General features: G+C 38.5%; 1 long non-coding RNA gene across 4 annotated transcripts in view; it reads left to right on the forward strand.

Annotated features, from left to right (window-relative positions):
- The window catches only part of LOC149806107 (uncharacterized), a 36,635-nt gene extending 19,748 nt beyond the window's left edge, over window positions 1-16,887 (forward strand). Inside the window, exons 2-5 of one of the 4 annotated variants that reach the window (XR_016415076.1) lie at window positions 9,230-9,274; window positions 9,663-9,750; window positions 13,386-13,533; window positions 14,909-16,887. This is a non-coding gene — a long non-coding RNA (uncharacterized LOC149806107). The remainder of the gene's footprint in view (window positions 1-9,229; window positions 9,275-9,662; window positions 9,751-13,385; window positions 13,534-14,908) is intronic. The other 3 variants (XR_016415079.1, XR_016415080.1, XR_016415078.1) reach the window with 3 other exon arrangements.
- Window positions 16,888-20,284: the final 3,397 nt, after the last annotated feature.

Genomic DNA, 20,284 nt, shown 5'->3' on the forward strand with positions numbered 1-20,284 from the left:
CAAACTCAAGCTTTTATTTTATCCAAAGATTTACTGATGGAAGAAAAAAATCGTTCTACAATTTTTTAGAGTGTAAACTTTTGAAAACAATAAGATGACAAACGGAACAGTTCGCGTAATTATGGTGACCACTGATCACAATTTTGGAGAGGTATCTTCAAACGGAAACATATTTCATTAGGGTATAAATCAAAACCAGAGAGAGAGAGAGAGCATGTATTCCTACTTTAAAAATATCACGACACGTACGTTTGTTTTTTACGGTATATTTTCCTTATGAAAGTTTCAAAGAAACACTCGTTCTACTTACATGAGATAAGATAAGAATTCTTTATTTCAGACTACATAGTCTATACATCTAAATTGAAATACAGATATAAAGTAAAATCACTGAAAACATAAAAGAACATATAGAACATAACAATCACATCCATAGAAAAAATACACCCTTTAATAAATATCACAAGAGTGAACTGAAGACGCATGTGATTAAAGAGTGACCACAGAAAAGTACATCCAAATAAGTCGTGATATATTTCGTAACATGACTAACATAATTTCCATGAGTCGCCCATGGCGTGATCATTTGTGTGTTAGTTTTATTGTTTGTGAAGTTACTAATGGTCAGGTACAGAAAAACGCGTCTGATCATCTCGCGGTGCGAATAACAAGTGAAACCAATTTGAAGCTAAGGCGGTGGAAAATATCGACTGACCAATGAAGTCACTTACAATGTGTAACACATTGTTTGGTTGTAAATTCAGGGCAAGTAGAGTAGCAACCAGCCGCAGAATAAAAAAAAACACGTCCGATCTTGTCACTGTGCGAAACGTTACTGAAGTCAATTCGAAGCGAAAGCGGTAAGAAAATAAGTATAGCCAATGAAATCGTTTATGATGAGTGATGCATTGTTTTTTTCTTAGGTAGTGTGGCAAAATAATGCCAACGCAAGAGCGTTGTTACCATTGCAGTGCAGACAGATTGGAGAGTGGAAACGTACAAACCCTTTGTTGCGTATTGTACCATTTCTTCTTGCCAGATCAAATACTAAACGGCCACAGTACTGGTTCGCGTTTTGAAACTGACAAACATTTTTAATCTTACTCAAACATTTTGACAAGCACACTCACATGAATAGAGACAGACGTGTAAAATATCGGTTGGCCAGTGAAGTCACTTACAATGCGTAACACAATGTTTGGTTGTAAATTCAGAGCAAGTAGTGTAGCGACCAGCCGTAGAATAAAAAAAAAAAAAAAAACACGTCCGATCTTGTCACTGTGCGAAAAGGTACTGAAGTCAATTCGAAGCGAAAGCGGTAAGAAAATATGTATAGCCAATGAAATCGTTTATGATGAGTGATGAATTGTTTTTTCTTAGGTAGTGTGGCAAAATAATGTCAACGTAAGAGAGTTGTTACCATTACAGTGCAGACAGATTGGAGTGTAAATGTACAATCCCTTTGTTGCGTATTGTACCATTTCTTCTTGCCACATCAAAATATTAAACGGCCACAGTACTGGTTCGAGTTTTGAAACTGACAAACATTTTTAATCTTACTCAAACATTTTGTCAAGCACACTCACATCAACAGAGACAGATGTGTTACAGTACCAGGTGTCAGTTTTTTGTTATTTTTTTCCCTTCAAGCTAGTGATTTTGGGGTTTGTATGAAGTAAAGAAACTAAAAGTACAGTGAACCTCAAGGATGATAACCCAAGCTGTCTGTCCATTGATGCATGTATTTACATCAGAAGAAATATGATCCTTAAACAAAAAGATATAAGGCAAGCATGATTAGAACGAACACAAAGACAGCAAATTGTAGTAACAAAGGTATGTTTTCCTTCACGTCCGCGTAACTTAAAGTTTCAATCCCCATGCAAGACAAACTTGGTACCTTTTGTAGAGCTTGAAATAAAAAACTGAACAAACTTAAACACTTTGCTTTAGATACATGTATTTTCTTTTGCAGCAACAGACTAAACAACATAAATAAATTAAATATTCTAGCAAAAACGAAATACATCATAAAAATAGAATTAAAGATCGATGACTAACCAACAGAACCGAATTTAACAAAGGCAATGACATATGTAGAAATGCCTCTCAGTTTGAGAAAGTATTTGGATGTCATATGCCATGTACCAACAACTTGAAAAAAATGTATAAACAAAGAGAAACCTTAATTCAAAATTTAATGTTGTTCCAAATTGTTTGTGTTTTTAGGGAATATACCTAAGCACTAATAAAGGGTGGAACAGGGAAGATACACATAAAGGCTTTGATATTTCTGAGAAAAAAAATGAGGTGATATTCCTACAGTTCTTAACCAGCTATATATGCTGGGACGGGTCTGTTGGATATCCACAAATAAAGAAGTACAGATTCCGGTCACGTTGCAAGTGTGTGCGTGTTTTGGAAAATGGTAAAACTTGGATACACAATTTTCTCGTGACACTTATAAAGTGAAGAGTCTGTACAACTGTCAGAAGCCAAAGTCATATAACTTTTGTACGGTTTGTAAAGATTTCCACTTTAGAAACTGTGAAGTATCACAAGTTATTATCACAAACAGAAATGGAACATAGGGGCTTGACAGTTGTTGTTTAAACACCTCCGCTCAACTTCACAACTTACTTGCTCTGTCTCATATTTTGATCTTAAGGAAAGATCGTCTTTGTGCAGCAACAGTGGTAACAGCAGGAGGAGACGCCGTCACTGCTGTCGAAAAATGGTAGTTCTTTTAAAAATGCGTTTAGTATATTTTTTTTAAAATATCAGATGAAGAAAACGTGTGTTAAAACAGGGTTGGTAGAATGTATTCAGCGACAAAGTAGAAGTGACTGAGAGAAGGAGACAACGTTGTCGAATGGCGTAGTTTTCTGGAGTACGTACGTGTCCCAGCGACACAGTGCCGGCGTCTCTAGCTCTCTTGAAGACACCAACTGTCTGGGTTTTTTCTTGCAACTTTTTTATTTCGTGGTAGGGTTTGAATCGAAGGTGCATGAGGTGTTTAAGACGCACCGCTGTCGTTGGGCTCCTATATGCTTGGCTTTCACTTGCCCTTGTGAAATATACCAAGTCATTGTGACAACAAGACGTAGAGAGGGTATATATGGAGAGAATGAACTTGGTTAAATCATTTCTGAATCAGCAATCGAGATGAAACGATCGCACGATTTCAGTGAGAGAGAAGAAGAACGTAAGAGGCAGCGAAGTGACGTATCGCCTCACACACGAAAAGAAGTGTTCGCTCAAATAGAAGACATGAGCAAACCTGAACCAACACCTTCCACGTCTGCGACCAGACATAGAGAGCCCACTCCAGACCAAAGTCCACCAGTTAACCCTGAAAAGTACTATTACATTCGAGAGACGGAAAAGCGACCCTCTAGAAAATTTAGAACCACGACTTACACCTACACGGTGAAGTTTAATGATTTCAAGTCCGACGTACCATTGGAGAAAGCAGAAGGGTTTATCACCGAGATGTGGGATTCTTTGCTCACCACACTAAAGGGACAATGTCAACCCAAAGAAGACGATTTCTTGACACTATCCATAGATCACGACAGCTTGAAATCCCCTGTTTGGATCGAGTTTAGCAGACCCGCAGAACTAACCCCTTCCAAAGTCATGGACAAGATTCAACACGTACAACAATCTAATGATCAGTTTGACATCACCGATGGTAAAGCCACACTGAAAATGGCCCACGTCTCTCCTCCTCAAGGGACTGGACGCAAAAAGGTCTTATTGGTGGACGACCTTCGCAACACCAAAACAAGTCTCGTCCGAATTAACAACCCTCAAGACCAGACGTGTTTAGCCCGTGCCATCGTGGTGGGACGAACCTATGCCAACAAGAACGACACCGTAGAATGGAAAAGAACCTGGAAAACTATTCAACGATCCAACCGAGCCAAACAACGAAATGAAACAGAACTCCTGTTACAACAAGCCGGACTGTCCAAAGACACACCCTGTGGCATTCCTGAGATGCAAAAATTGCAAGATGCCCTAGCTCCACGATACACCTTGAAAGTGCACCCTCAAGAAGTGCGCGGACCTCTGTTGTTTCGAGGCCAATACTTTAAGGACGGAAAATACATTCATGTCTATTATCACGATGAACATTTCGATACCATTACCGCCATCCCCGGATTCCTGGGATACAGATATTACTGTGAGAAATGTGACCGTGGTTATAATAATTGAGAGCAACACAAGCATTATGGATCGAAATGCCCAGGATGTTTGGCCTCTCAACCCTGTCTGAGCGAAGGGCAAGAACCAATGCATTGTCCTGCTTGTCTGCGCACGTTTGTCAGCCCTGCCTGTTACCAACAACATCTGAAGACGCAAGGTTCACAGATGAAATGTGCTTGTCAACTCCTGAGATTGTGCCCTACGTGTGGACAAGGCATACGTACCAATAGTACCAAGGCACACGTATGTTCAGGAAAAAAAAAATGTCACATTTGTCATCACATCGTGGACTTGGAACACCAATGCTACATGCAAAAATACCAACCCCAACCAGAGAAAGAGGATGGTCACAAGAAGAAAAGCAATTTCATCTTTTTCGATTTCGAATGCATGCAAGAGACTGGCATTCACATTCCTAATTTCTGCGTGGTTCATCGAGCGTGCGAGAAGTGCATTCAAGAACCTATCTTCAGTCATTGCCCTCACTGCAGCAAGATTCCTGGAGGACGTGAAAAAATCTTTCGGGGACCGAACACGCTAGCCGATTTCGCTCGATGGGTCTTAGACCCCATCGACAAGACGTGGAGCCAAGAGGACATCGAACGTTACGGAGATTGTTATCGTCATGCCACGGTGATGGCTCACAATTTCTCCGGATACGATGGACAGTTTCTTCTCAGATACTATACGGAACATGGCACCGAACGTCCTAAAGTCACTTTGAACGGAGCCAAAATCATTTTCATGCAAGTGGGACAAGTACAGTTTAAAGACTCGATGAGCTATTTGGCCATGCCTTTGAATCGAATGCCTAAAACGTTTGGAATGACAGAAATGGCTAAAGGGTACTTTCCACAATTTTTCAATACGGAAGCCAATCAACACGCCGTTCTACCCCATTTACCTGAGGCTCACTATTACGACCCCGACAACATGCGTACCGAACAACGAGAAGATTTCTACGCTTGGTTTCAGGCTCACGCCTCGGACCCTTTCGACTTTCAGGAAGAAATGCTAAAGTATTGTCGTTCCGACGTGGACATTTTACGGCGTTGCTGTGGAAAATTTCGAGAGCTGTTCATGGAACACGGAGGGGTCGATCCTTTGAAAGAAGCTTGCACCATTGCCAAAGCGTGTTCCTTAGTGTATCGACAATGATTCATGCCTGAAAACACCGTGGCTGTCATCAGCCCTCAAACGACCAACTTTGTCAAACGTCAATACTCGGTCAAAGCCCTACGCTGGTTACATTACTTGTGCGACAAGGAAAACAAATGGATTCAGCATGCCCGCAACGAAGGAGGCGAAAAGAACATCGGAACGCATGCGGTCGATGGCTGGGACTTAGAAAACCCCAAGATCGTGTACGAGTTTAACGGTTGCTTATTTCACGGATGTCCCGTCTATTACCTTGACTGTGGCACTAAAAATCAGTTTTTACAACGAACCATGGAAGACTTGTACCAGGCCACTTGTCAGCGACGCCTAAAGTTAGAACAGGAAGGATACCAAGTGGTGGAAATGTGGGAACACGAGTACGATCACCGTTTGAAAACCGATCCCGAGTTTAAACGCCTCGTGGAAAGGTACCAGTTCATGGACCCGCTGAACCCGAGGGATAGTTTGTAATGAGGAAGGACCAATGCCACCTGTTTGCTGTACCAAGCCGACGAAGAGAAAGGAGAAGAAATCAAATACTTGGACGTGTGTTCGCTGTATCCCTACGTGTGCAAATATTGTCGCTTTCCTGCAGGACATCCACAATTGTTGACGGAACACATCGACCTGAAAAAACATTCGACAATACGAAGGTCTCATCAAGTGCAAAGTCTTGCCTCCCACTAACTTGTACCATCCCGTGCTACCTCACCATTGTCAAGGCAAACTGATGTTTCCTTTGTGCCGTACTTGTGCCGAAACGTGCAACCAAGATCAGCCTTGTCAGCACACCCAGGAAGAACGTGCCTTGACGGGGACGTGGGTTAGCGTGGAATTGTTCAAAGCTTTGGACATGGGATACCAACTGTTAGAAGTGTACGAAATTTGCCACTTTCCCAAGACATAACAATACCACAAGGGTGACCCCAGTCAGAAAGGCATTTTCGCAGACTACGTGGATGCCTTTTTGAAACTGAAACAAGAAGTCAGCGGCTATCCTTCCTGGTGTCACACTTCCGAAGACGAAAAGACATTCAAAGAGAAATACTATTAACAAGAAGGTATTCCTTTAGACCACAACGAGAAAAACGAAGGCAGGCAATCGTTTGCCAAAGTGATGTTAAATTGCTTGTGAGGTAAAATGGCACAACGACCGTGTTTACCGAAGACGGAATATTTGACAGAACCTTCCCGCTACTTCCAGATGATTCACGACAAAACTAAATACATGAAACACGTGGACGTCGTTCGTGAGGATTTGATCTTGGTCAATTACGAAGAAGATCTGGACTTTGTAGAAGCCGACGAATTTGGAAATGTCATCATTGCGGCTTATGTGACAGCCCATGCTCGCTTAAAATTGTACGAAGCTTTAGAACTGTTAGGGGATCGTGTCCTGTACTTTGACATGGACAGTTGCATCTACATCGATCGACCGGGTCAGCAACACCCTAACATCGAAGAAAACCGTTTAGGAGCCTGGACAGATGAACACCCCGACGACAAGATTCTAAGTTTCGCGAGTGGCGGTCCTAAAATTTACGGCTACCAATACCGGGACAAACAAGGAGAAGTGCACACGGAGTGCAAAGTGAAAGGACTGACTCTGAATTATCGTACCAGTCGAGTGGTCAACTTTGGGATATTGAAAGAAGCCTTGCAATCGGGAGAGGATGGAAACTTTAAAGTGACCACTCACCAACCGAACAAGATTGTAAGTTTACCCACTCACCACATCGTCAGTCGACCCCTGGAAAAAATCTATCAAATCGTGTACCAGAAGCAAGTGAGACTTCCCAGTCACTTTACGTTGCCGTACGGTCACATCGATATTGGTCAGCATATAAAAAGGGACAACGTCCAAGACCAATAGTTCATTGTCACTACCAAGACCAATCGACAAAAATGAATCCTTTCAAACAGCAAGTATAGAGCGTAAGACTCAAGTCCAACGAGAAACTCGGGTGTGATTCTGTGCCTCACGATCACATCACCAATGCAATACCACATCTTAGTTGTTATGTACTAATGCCATGACAAACTACCTGCAACCAGTGAAACTTCCAGACCACAAAACTTTACCTTATGGACATGCTGATATCACCCAGTATAAAAAGGGACGACTTCCAAGAACGACACTTCATTGCGAGGACAAGAGACGAGAAAGATGAATAACTCTACGCAGAAGAAAAAAGAGAAGGAACAAACATCATTGACCTCTTTCACCACCATACCGTCACAGCAAAGTGCGTTCAAGAAGGGAAAGGATTCAATAGACCTAAAGGAGTATTTTAGCATCCAAATGACCCAGACAGCGACCTTGAGAAAATTTAGAACGACAACTTACACCTACACGGTGAAATTTAAAGACTTCGCGTCTGACGTTCCAGCCGAGAAAGTATCAGGTTTCATTACGGATCTACTTGACTCACTGTTAGAGGAACTCAAATGTCATTGCCTAGTCAAAGATGAAGGTCGTTTGAGCCTATCTATGTATCACGACAGTTTGAACTCGCCTGTATGTCTCGGATTTAGCACACCTGCAGAAATAACTTCTTCCAAACTTTTGAGGGCTATTGAAGACGTGCGGTCGGTGAGAGAAAAATTTGACATCACCGATGGAAAAGTGACTATTCATATGGCATATGTTGTACCTCCATGAGAAGAAGACGATCACTGCTCTTGATCTGCTTACCGACAAGTGTACCTAGCACGATGGACGTAACAGCAGATTTACGACTGACAGGGAATACGAGATGGGAAACATCTATGCTGGGACACAAGTGGTAGCTGACCAGATTTTAAACAACGTGTGTGACGGATAGAGAGACAAACACGAACTTTCTCTTATTTGATTGTTTGTTTCTTGTTTTGTTTTAGCTTTTTCTTATAAACGAACATTTAATGTAAATTCGTTGCATATGAAGTGATTTTAGAAAGGAGTGAACGTTAATTTTAAACATTAGTTTACTAGAGTCAATAACTAAACAACTCGTAAATATGTTTCTTTCATGTTCAAATGTTTATGTATTTAATGGATAGTGCTTAGACCAAAGCACAGGCCAGAGAGCCCATGTATATATGTACTTGAATAAATGTTTTGAACCCATACAACAGACTTTTCTTTATCGAGTCTCTGTTCTATCTGTGAGTCTTTCTTTAGAATATTTCTGTCCTCTTTTCTGTGTGTTTGAATGTGTATTTGTTTGTTTCTCTATGTCTATGTTTGTCCCTATCAACCCTTTGTCCCTACAAATACATTTCACCCTATAAAAGGTTTTGACCCTATAAACCTATGACGTTACCAATGTTTAATTCCCATTGATCCCCAGGTGACATTCCCATGTTCAATTTCCATGTTCAATTCCCCTTGACGCTCTACAGTCCCATCCATGTTAAAATGCCCCATGTTAAATTCCCATTGTCGCCAGAGTGCATGGACCGTTTTTGCATGGTAAAGTCCCTTGTCGCTAGGGTGGCCCCATTTACTACTTACGAGCCCTGTGACTCTACATCCATTTATCCATCCATCCCTCCGTGCATCCATCATGTGTATCATTTCATTTTATTTTACTGTATTTAATACCTCAATTGGGCTTGATGATGGGAAATAGTTTAGCTTTCATCCTGTGAAATGAATACGAGTTTGTGATTTTTGAAGGTGTGGAAGCGTTAACACTGTTCTACCAATGAATGAAATTAACGTCATATTTACGTCATTGAAAAGGTCGCATAATTGCTACACAAATTATAAAAATTGCTGAAATTCCTTTACTCTCAACAGAGCAATACTCTCCGATGAATACTAACAGCTTTCTGCAACTTGTATTCATATGCAATATGCTTCTTTATTGGTTAGGTCAGAAAGTTAGAAGGCTTTCAAGGAAAAGAAGAAGAAGAAAACGTACGTAATTGGAATTTTTGCTTCATACTACCCTGACGGATATCGGAAAATGTCCCGTCTTCCTATCAGTCCAGCAAAAACTAGTCGCCAGTTTTGTTCACCAGTTTTGCAGACAGAATATGGAGTAGCCATATAAGTTTTTAATAAATAGACCTTTTGATGTATAAAGCAGTAAGAGTGCTCGCTCTATCTATAATACTTTTTGGGTTTAGCTCACGACATATAGCCTATATTTTAATTATTGTTATAATGCTGATTTCTGAATTTTCTGGATTTGCTTGAACATTGCCCCACCGATAACTATAATAAGAGGTTCTTTCGTTTAATTATTTATGATACAAAATCTATATAAATTTCGCATGGAATATATTCTTTATTTTGATTTCAGTGAACTCTGTCTTGCACTACGTTGAGGAAAACTTCACCTACAAGGCAATATCGGATTTATTAGAAAAACTTCATGGCACAAATCTGAGGTAAAATGCACAATACATTTTGTAATGTAGTTATTTCTGACTTTAAATACAATCTGATGTGTGTGTAACTCTTGTCGCATTTCAATCATAAATACAGGTTAGGCTTTTCGTGAATATCTAAGGTCACTATGACATGTACACGTATTCATATGAGTGGGCAGATTACACATCCTACATTTAGATTTCTAAAAAGGAATACCATTCGTGAACATTTAAATTGACAATAAGAACAATGGCTGGCCGAGGTTGTAAGCAAACTACCAGGTATTTAGTTTTTGTTTTTAAAAATTAAGATTCTTTATCAAATTACTCTTTTGCTCGTTATATTTAGATATGTGTTATATACTATTTACTTCAGTCATCGTCAATACAAAGTGCCCACTTTCTTAGTAACTTCATTCATAGTATAATTTGCTATATAAATGTAGCTTATTGTAAAGATTCAACATTGGAAAACCTTGAAAATGATTGCCGTTAACATTTCATTTTTCTGATCAGATCTTGAATTTCAGTAGAGAGAGAGAGAGAGTGATTCAGATTTTTAACGTAGCTTTAACAAGATTTCAGTCATAAAGTCTTATGTTACATGTTTAAGCTCGAATAAACAGTAACAAAAGAAAGAGTGAAAACAACAAGCTTTGAAAAATTTAACAAATAATTTATTTCCCTGGAAAAACACTATAAAAAATGAAAAAATAAGAACTTACGGTTTTAAATATCAAATCCAAACAAAATTCAAACGAATGCGCAGTTTCGGAAAGCCCAGAATTGCGAAATGGAGGTTGTTTACATATAAAAGAAAGTCACGTACCCCCAGAATAACCTTGATTAAAATCAATCATTGTACTCCGAGAATTAAAAATATAAAAAGTTGTTTATAGATTTCACTGATTTCTAGATCACGGTCGGGAAGTAGGTCAGCATTAGGTGTTTACAAACTATTTTCTGAAAAAATATCGAGTTCCTATTAAACAAAACTACAATATTTTGACATGTAATGAAATTTTAATTAAAAAAAAAAGATTTTTAAACCTTACAAACAATTAAATTTAAAAAAATATAAATTAAATCTAATATATGTAACAAGAGCTTAATAAGTTTTCAGTCATATCGCCATGATGTCTGCAGTGTTGCAGTTTATAGTGATGTCTAGCACCGGGGCATCATGTCGCAGACATGTGGCATGATTTCCCACCTAGTCACATTATCCTGACACCAGGTAGACCAGTCCTAGCACTAACCCCTTAATGCTGAGCGCATAGTGAGACATCTGTTACTATCATTTTTTAAGTCTTTGGTATGATTCGGCTGGAATGCCGTCAAAGAGAGGACACATCATTCACAGTATACATCATGTGAAATTGATTGTTCATGTAGACTTTCATAAATGAATATGATAACATAAACAGATTTCTGAACTTTACGTTTGTTTCCATGATATGTCATTTTCCTCCTTTTACAGTCGTTACATTTTTGCATGTCCCGAAACAACAGACCTAAATTAATCGTAACGACCACCACGAACATACCTTAGACTCTTTCCGTCATTTTATAGTTTTCAAAGAGCCATATGTTAAAGAGCTATATGTTAGAAGAAGGCTTCTTCAGATATAATTCAAAATGACTGCCATCGCTTAACGTGCTTGATGAAGCTGCTCTGGACTTTGTGCCGTTTCTTATATCATATGTAATTCTTGATAGTGTTCATCTACATTGGTGGTTTCGTCATGCATTGATTGTTCCGTTGTTGTGTGTTTCTTCATTTGCTAGGCTTCTTTGGGGTGGGTGGGGAAAAACTGTAAGATTTCTTAGTCCATTTCAATCACTCATGCTACAACGGTCTTTCGCTTGAAACATAACGTCATCACGTTATACTTGCCAGTCCACCCATTTATGCTACGATGGACCCACTTTAACTGCACTAAACAGGAAGTCCGTGGCGCTCGATACTACATTGTGCACTGAACTTATCAACCTGGGACTACATTCAACTTTACTTAAAAACGGAACAGCAGTGAAAACAAGAACCGTTGTCAGGCGATAAGCCAAAGTGTGTGGATCTAACACCCTCCGGTTACTCCACGACGCCGTTTCCACGCCAGTCCTTAAGAGATGGAATTGCTGTCATCGCAAAGAACTCCATAATTCACCGTTTTCAAGACACTACAACTATCAATTTCGAACACACATAGTTTAAATTGGTTCAAACCTCATTCACAGTGGAACAAAGGTCACTCCATTTTTCTGTCTCGACCGCCCTCCTCCTAGTCAAAACAAAAAAAGTGACTAAATTTTTGTTTTTGGAGCAGTTTTCTACCTCCTGTAGTATGGAAGTTTGATAGTAGAAATCTGATCATTCACGGACAGTTCAATTTTCACTTTGGCTGTCCTGGAAATCCATACACATCAAAACTCATAGATTGTATTCACATTTTCAACCTCAAACAGTCAGTTAACCAACCCACACATCTTCTTGATCACATTATAGGCTGGATTCTTCATTGGCCTGATGATAATGTTCTAACGTCTTCGTTGAACGAACTTGTATCTCATCACCTCTGTGTCATATACCATCTCACCGTACCAATTCCCAACCCTCCATCTCTACTACTAGGAGAAAACATCCGCATGATGCATAAAACCAAACGAATGCATGACATCGAATCAGACCTGGCATCTTCACTTTGTTTTTGTAATGCCATGGTGTTTGTTTTTGTAATGCCATGGTGTTTGTTTTTGTAATGCCATCGTGTTTGTTTTTGTAATGCCATCGTGTTTGTTTTTCTAATCTTGTCTTTGTATATGTTTCTTTGTGTTATGTAGTAATGTAAAGCGCTTAGAGCTTCTAAAGATTATGCGATGTCCTAAGTCCATATTATTATTATTATTATTATTTGATAATCGTCGTGCCTACGTGAATAATATATAGAGCGAATTTCTATGCTAAATCTGCCCCTTACGGATCCGATTATATTTATCATTTGAATTATTGTTCATTTTATTTCTATCCAGCAAATAGTTTCTTCTTTTTCATTCAAATCGTTATTACCTGATTTGCCACACACTGTTGGCTACATACAAATAACACACTTCGACAAACGAAAATACACGTTCGTAGGTATTTAGAGGTTGTTAAACCAGAAAGAATGTCTCTGAGCTAGTCGTTAAATATTTTAACATTTATCCTGTTTTGAAAGTACACTCTTTGCAAACTTCGTAAATATAACAGACAAAGCTTAAAATATTGTTTATGGAATAATACAGAAATAGTCTGTTCACTACTTTCTGCAAGAATAATTGACAAGAGATTATGCTTTAAGGTCTGAAGTAACCTTCCTAAATTGGAGATTTAAGTAACATCACCTGTTATAGTTTCAGCTTTTGTGTCTTTTGAGACTCTCTCTCTCTCTCTCTCTCTCTCTCTCTCTCTCTCTCTCTTATATATATATATATATATATATATATATATATATATATATATATATATATATATATATATATATATATATATTGGGGCGTGTTAACAGAGTCTTGGCTCTCCGCATGTATCAAACATAGATACGATCGTAGTAAGTTTTTGGAAAGTCATGGGCAGAGCAAGTCATACCCTTTTTCATTGTTTGGTGTCATTGCAGGCTATCAGGTATTGCTTTATGCCAATATTGCAACAAGAACTGGACTGTTTGCTGGAAAGATGGAACAACCACAATATTTCAGGCAGTAGACAAGCAGTCTGTCCAAATGGTAAACCTATTGTTCTACACTTGCTTCCCGAAGAAACTGGTCATTGTTTTTAGGCACACAATGATTAACAGTGTTTTGCTGTATTGTATGCATGTTGTGTACAGTACAATCCCGACATACATGTATATTGCGTTCCTGGGAAACCTCGTGTATGTCGAATTCGCGCGACTCGATTTTAATTTTTTTTTTCTCATAGGAAATAATAGAAAAATGAGGGGTTGTGTTGCTTAGACTTACATATATGACACCAAAGGTACCAACAATAAAACATTTTCAACCATTACTTTATTGCCTCAGTTTGCGCATCTCGTAAGGCGTTCGCGTGTATAATCGAACGACGCATAATATATTGCTTTTGGAATAATACAGAAATACAGAGGTGTATTTTCTGCTGGGGTGTTCACATTAATTCGCGTCAACGAGAAACATGGTCAAATCAAGTACGTGTAAGTTGGGAGCTAACTGTATTACATGTATTTTGGCTATAGTTTATAGGTATTGACTAACCGTTGTTAGTGAAATGTGGCAAAGCTATTTCAATTCTCACTTTGTGCGTGGTTTGTTCTGATGTTTATATTTTAAGTTGTCTCTAGAAATAATACATGCAAGTCAAGGTAGTTAATACAAAATGGATTCATAGCTTGCAAGCGCCTTCGGAAAAAGGAATTTATTTTAGTGTCTCTGATGGGGATGTGGATATACATGTATTATGTGAGAAATATAACATTATGATATTCTTTCCCTTCGGCTTAAAACATGGTCTATGCATTATGATTGCATTGAAGTCCTTATGTGATTCCAGTTATTAATGAATATTGTGCTATAAATAAACCGTGTAACATAATATTTGATAAAATGTATCATTAAAACGTGTCTTTCTTTAGAAACTCTGAGTATCCGACTTAGATTGAAGAAGTGAAAAGAATTAATACTGAAAAATGAAATGCCAGAGGATCCAGAGGTCCAATAGGTGTCACTGCAAAATACCCGTATACAGACATTAGGTTGAAGTTGCTTGCCGTGTTCGTTCATCGTCTTATTCGTGCACATGTTGAATACCGATGTTGAATGTTATTATTTTTTTCACACATTGGTGATTATGTGATTCGACAGTGGTATATTTGTATTGGTCCTGCAAAAATGTCAGCGTTTCTTGGATTCAGTCATAGTATTCATTGCCAACCTATACGAAAATAGACATTGGTTTGTAAGAAATAACAGATCATAGTGAAAAAGTCTAGGGTGTTGCTGTCAGGTTGTTATTCCTATATCAAACACATTGAGTGAAGTTCTCTGAAGACAAAAAATCAGTGAAAGATACCATTTTCGTTTTTGCATGATAAGCCAATAAAATGAAAGCAGGCATACTTATATAACCAGATATGTACTGACAAATTATTTTTAATATATGCAGGTTTTACAGATTGCCAAGACGACATAGACTTCGCATTTTTTCAATGTCGAGAACCAAGCAGAAGTGGATCACCAGAACTGACTTGCGTGATCGTAGTGTGTTTCACAGAATTGGCTGGATTGATGCGCAGTAATGGAAAGAGGCATTGCACCAGTACTTTAATATCCTGAAAATGAGTGTACTTTGAAACGATGAAAACTACTTTCCATCCCTCAGTCCGTACTTTAGAGTATTCTGCAGATCAAATGTACTGTCACATACAATCATCTGCCTTAATGTTCTTAAAATAACAGTCTTAAGAATTACAGCCGCTGTTTTCTTCCTTTGAGATAAAAAATGTACAGCTTGTTCAATTTGCTGAAATTTGCGGTTAAACTTAAATTGCTTGAATTTATGGTCGCAAAACAAGAAACATGATAAAGATTGTTTTATATATTTTCTTTCTCTTAACGACATAAGGTAACGTGCAAATCTTCTTGCTACTGTTGCGTGTGTGGTTTATTACTTTAACCATCTGGTCAAGAGGTTTGACACTTTGGTCACACGTTTTTTTCATTACATTTTCTAAAAACTATTGATTCAGTTCACCTCTTGTTTGGAATGTAGCATCTCGAGACATGTCCCCAGAAAGTGGCCATACGATCAAGAGGTATTCCTTACACTTTTTAACTAAAGTTCCTGACACTTTTCAACTAATAATATATTTTACCAGTTACATATTTGATAATGTTTAGCAAATGTATTCCATTACTGGAATATCACATGATCATATAATTTCCCTCAGTATCGTTCCGTCACTTAGGTTATACCCATACATGGAGTAACTGTGCCATGAATTAACCTCAACTGCAAGGTTCATTAAAGGGTTGTCAGTACGAATAAAGAGAGGTAACTATCTCTGTATGATGTGTCCCACTTGGCTTCAGTATCTACACTCAGTTTAAGTTCATATGTGTCAATGAAAGAAAGACTCGAATTTGCAAATAAGGGGCCTGAGTGGGAGTGATATCGCTAACATTGCTTATGTTGGTCTGTAATGTTAAATACAAATTGGGAGCAGGCAAAACTATTTTCACTGAGTAACGGTTAGTGGGTATGTCTTAAACTATTGATGTTGCTGGTAATCCCTAAAACAGGAAGCAACAATGCATGCAATTCTTCATGAATAAAGTGAGGATAGATTTTATTACAAATTATACATACAGGCAAGATTTTACCGAAAAAAAAGCTACTCGCCAGTTAACATTATCATAGTGCACTCGTATGCGTATGCACATATCGTTGACTTTTAAAGATCCGTATAAAAATACGAAACTTAAGTATAGAATCATTTCCATCACACACGTACTTGATGACAATAACAACGACACAATACTTATAATATTCAATAATTTTAATAAATGATAGCATGTTTAGGCTGCAAGCTCAATAAAAAGGTTATTTCAACAGCAACGTGATAAGCGCAATTAAAGGTGACATTATTGCTATATGAAGGCCTTGCAAGTATGAATTATTAATATGGGTGATACTGGCCGACAGATTACAAAAACAAAGTCACAAATTTGTACATGTACGAATTTTGCTAAATCGTGTTAATGCCAGTGTACACCTAAAAGTTGAAACACGCATGCACACATTTTGCTAAAATGCGTACATGACGGGTCTACACATTTAAAAAAAAATGCCGCGAGGTTTTTAATCATTATCCCATGCAATACAGTTTATCTTATTTATGTTACATAAAATGAATGAAGTTGCACGAAACCTTCACTTCTGCACTGCAATAACAGTTAAATTTGGAGTATCGGGACCAACCAGGGACATTGGTTTCGTATGTATATTCTGTTTTCCAGATGATCGAATTTACTCAAAAGGGAGTGGAAGTATTCCAGTTGTTCTGTATATTGTTGGTGCCTCGATTAGCAAATAAGTTCCATTTATAGATGTATGTATATTGTAATAAAAGCACATAAAAATCCTCATATTTGGCATTCGTACAATCGACATTTCTCTCTCTCTCTCTCTCTCTCTCTCTCTCTCTCTCTCTCTCTTCATTGCACAAGATGTAATGAATATATTCAGGCTTTACTCTTTGTAGCTAGCGCTTTCAATTTCTCTTCATATGTTCTCATCATGTAGGTAAATTATACTTTTTGACTTCGTTATAAAAGTATAATGTACCTGCATGAAGAGCATTCTTATCGAGGATAGAAAACGCCAGAAGAAATAAAGAACTATAACATATATTTCCTGTTTTCAGGATATATATATATATATATATATATATATATATATATATATATATATATATAGAGAGAGAGAGAGAGAGAGAGAGAGAGAGAGAGAGAGTGGGAGACAGGGATAGTAAAATATTGATTATAAAGATCCGGATTATTTGCACGTGTGGACAACTACTGTCAACATGTATTTCAGGCAACACCTAGGTAATATATAGATTCCTTGCATGTACACTTTGTTATGAATATAATTTATAATCTGTAAGTGACATAAACAATAGCAGCTGTGTAAATTTATAAGTTCTTCTATTCAGGTTTGCTAATTATCGGAAAGTTTGTGCCGCGGGGGTTAGACGGACAAAGGATCTAGCTAGTTCCTAAATCGAACAATGTCTGCATGTCTTTGATTGTAAGAAACTGTGTCTTAAACAAATTTGAAAACGGCGCCATGACTAAGCAAATTGGTGTAATGATCTTGTGACCCACTTCAGTCAGCGCCTCAGCAGCAGGGAGGGCGAATCGGACATTTTGTCCAATCGTCATTTGGTTTAATTAATACTTTCTGCACTCAGCGGATCCGGTGTCGTCAGCGCCTGGTAAAAAAAAACGACGTCGTCGTCGGGGGGGATCGTCCAATCGTCATTTGGTTTAATTAATACCTTCTGCGCGCCGATCCCAGCGTCGTCAGCGTCCGGTAAAAAAGCGCGACGACCGCGTCGATGTCATCGCCCTCCCTGCTGCTAAGTGGCTATTTACAATGATCTTACAAACAGAGTGATCACTAATTCCTCCTCTTGTAGATCAATTAGGTTATTTGACTGATCGGTAAGTTTAAAATTAATTCTTGTTAAAAACCGATTATGGCATCGCATATAGACCGGATTAATTGGACTCTCAACGATTAAAAATCCCGGAGGGGCTGTTGGTGAAAATGAATAAAGGATATACCCCTGTTGAGCCTGATTTGATTGCTTGGTATTCACCTGGTAACTCCCTTCGATAACATCACACACTAGATTGATTGCTATCACAGACGTAATATTTACGTTGTATGGAGCAATATGCCTACCATCCTCTCCGTTATCGTGTCTGAGGATAGTTGATGGGGCGAGAAAATCATTAAGAGATTTTCTTAGTTCTGGTGCGTTGTATCCTGGAAACTTGAAATCGGGTAAATTGGCTTCTGTGATATTATACTCGGTTAGGAATTTTTGTTTATTATCATCGCTGTTAGCAGATATTGTTTTAACGATTCGTTCATTAATATATTCCATGTCTGATATAAGTTGATTTAACACCTCAACGTGTTTTCGTACTTTTGTTTTCCGTAGCTGTTCTAGTTGTGATCGGTAATTACGATTAATCTCGGCAAACGCACCAGTGATATCATTTAAACTAACTGTGACCACGGCGGACGATTCAGGAGTTTGCTTATACGGAAAATACCATTGCATGGTATTCCTGTTTTGAAATATAAACATATTGGGTAATAACGCGCTTTTTATAATAGACAAATCATCTCAATAACTGGGATTAATTCCATGATACGATTGCGCATTCGTGTGCAAGTCCGCGGGGATTTCATGAGGTGGATTCTTAGGCCATCCTAGTATGGTTCTTATTGAACTGTTATAAATATCAACCATATACCCCGGTGTGCTTATTTCAATCGTCGACGATAACGTCGGTTCATGAACCGTAATAGCGATTTTTGATTCTTTTCCTGTGATCGATTTTATCCTGCGTTGAAATTCTTTATTGATTTGTTCTATTTGGTATGACCCAGTTGGTATTGTAACCTCCTTCCAGTCTGGGGTCCCATCGGGCTTATTTGTCCATGCAAAAACCAGCGAGTTATTAGGTTGTTGTCCGTTAAATGCTTCCGCTCGGATATTAGGCCAACTGTGATATACTCGCAATTTTGTTAGCGCTATTTCCTTCACTGGAACCGATGATGGGAAGTTCACACTGAATTCGGGTTTCGTTGACGTTATCGATATCATACTTGTTTGTACCGGAGTGGTGTTTTCCGCGATCCGTTGAAGTAATTGAAACCCTTCGGGGTTCAGCGACATTATTATTATTCGTTGTTTTTAGTGTTTAATTTCGACACCGAATATTAACAACCTGCTTGTTTTCAGGAGAATGTTTTAGGCCCATTGAAGTGGTTTCAGCGACGTGGTTTCCGGCTTCCAGTTGAAAATTTTCGATTTTTGACATCGCGGAGCCATACAACTGGACCATCGTGGAGAATTCAACATCGGATATGAACGAATTATCAATCGACAACGAGATCAACCCGGATAGTTTCGAGTACGCGTCAGATACTATTTGATGTTTTACTGTATACTCGTTGAGTTTTTTCTGAGAACACGATGATATCTTTCTAGTGATTGCGTTGGCGACTCCAGCAATTGTTGTCGCCGCGGAGATAGCGATTGGAACAGCGATCGGGGCTATCATGGTCACCGTGGATAAAATGACACCGGTACCAGCTACTATACTGGACACCGAGTACACGGCCACGTCGATGGTGGTTATTTTACGACGGTATTTTTTTATTTTTGCGCGGTATTGTTCGGAAAGCGTTTTCAAGTTCGCGGAGAATTCTTTTGCGGTATCGAATCGATATTGATGTGACGTCGGTGATACCTCTGATTCAATTACCCTGGTGGTCATTTTATTTTAAAAGAGCCAGTGTTTTCAATTACTTACTTAAATCCACTACAAATTCCACATACCATGTGATGTTTGTCCTAAATAGACCGCTATCAACGGCTCTAATTATAAACTGTTCGGTTGTATCCTTGTCAACGATTGTTGATATTGTATTGTTAAACCCGGATGAACTCGACGATGATATACTGAACTGCATCGCCGAAATCAATGTCAATCGATAAATGCCCTTAACAGTTGCGGTGATATTTACTGTATTATTCGTAGGAGTCCAATCGAATGATCCATGCCGAATTGTGTATACTGTGTTGATGGCGTTCTCATGAGGGATTTTCATTTTTTCGAGTTGCTCTGTCATTCTAGGTAGTCTGCTTTTAATCGCTGCAACATCAGTTTTGATCGTTCCTATTTCCCGTGTATTCTCGGTCATACTTTTTTTGTTCGCTGCAACATCAAGTTTGAT

Source organism: Sinohyriopsis cumingii, chromosome 2 (assembly GCF_028554795.1).
Source record: "Sinohyriopsis cumingii isolate HCF-2022 chromosome 2, ASM2855479v2, whole genome shotgun sequence".
NCBI lineage: Eukaryota > Metazoa > Mollusca > Bivalvia > Unionida > Unionidae > Sinohyriopsis > Sinohyriopsis cumingii.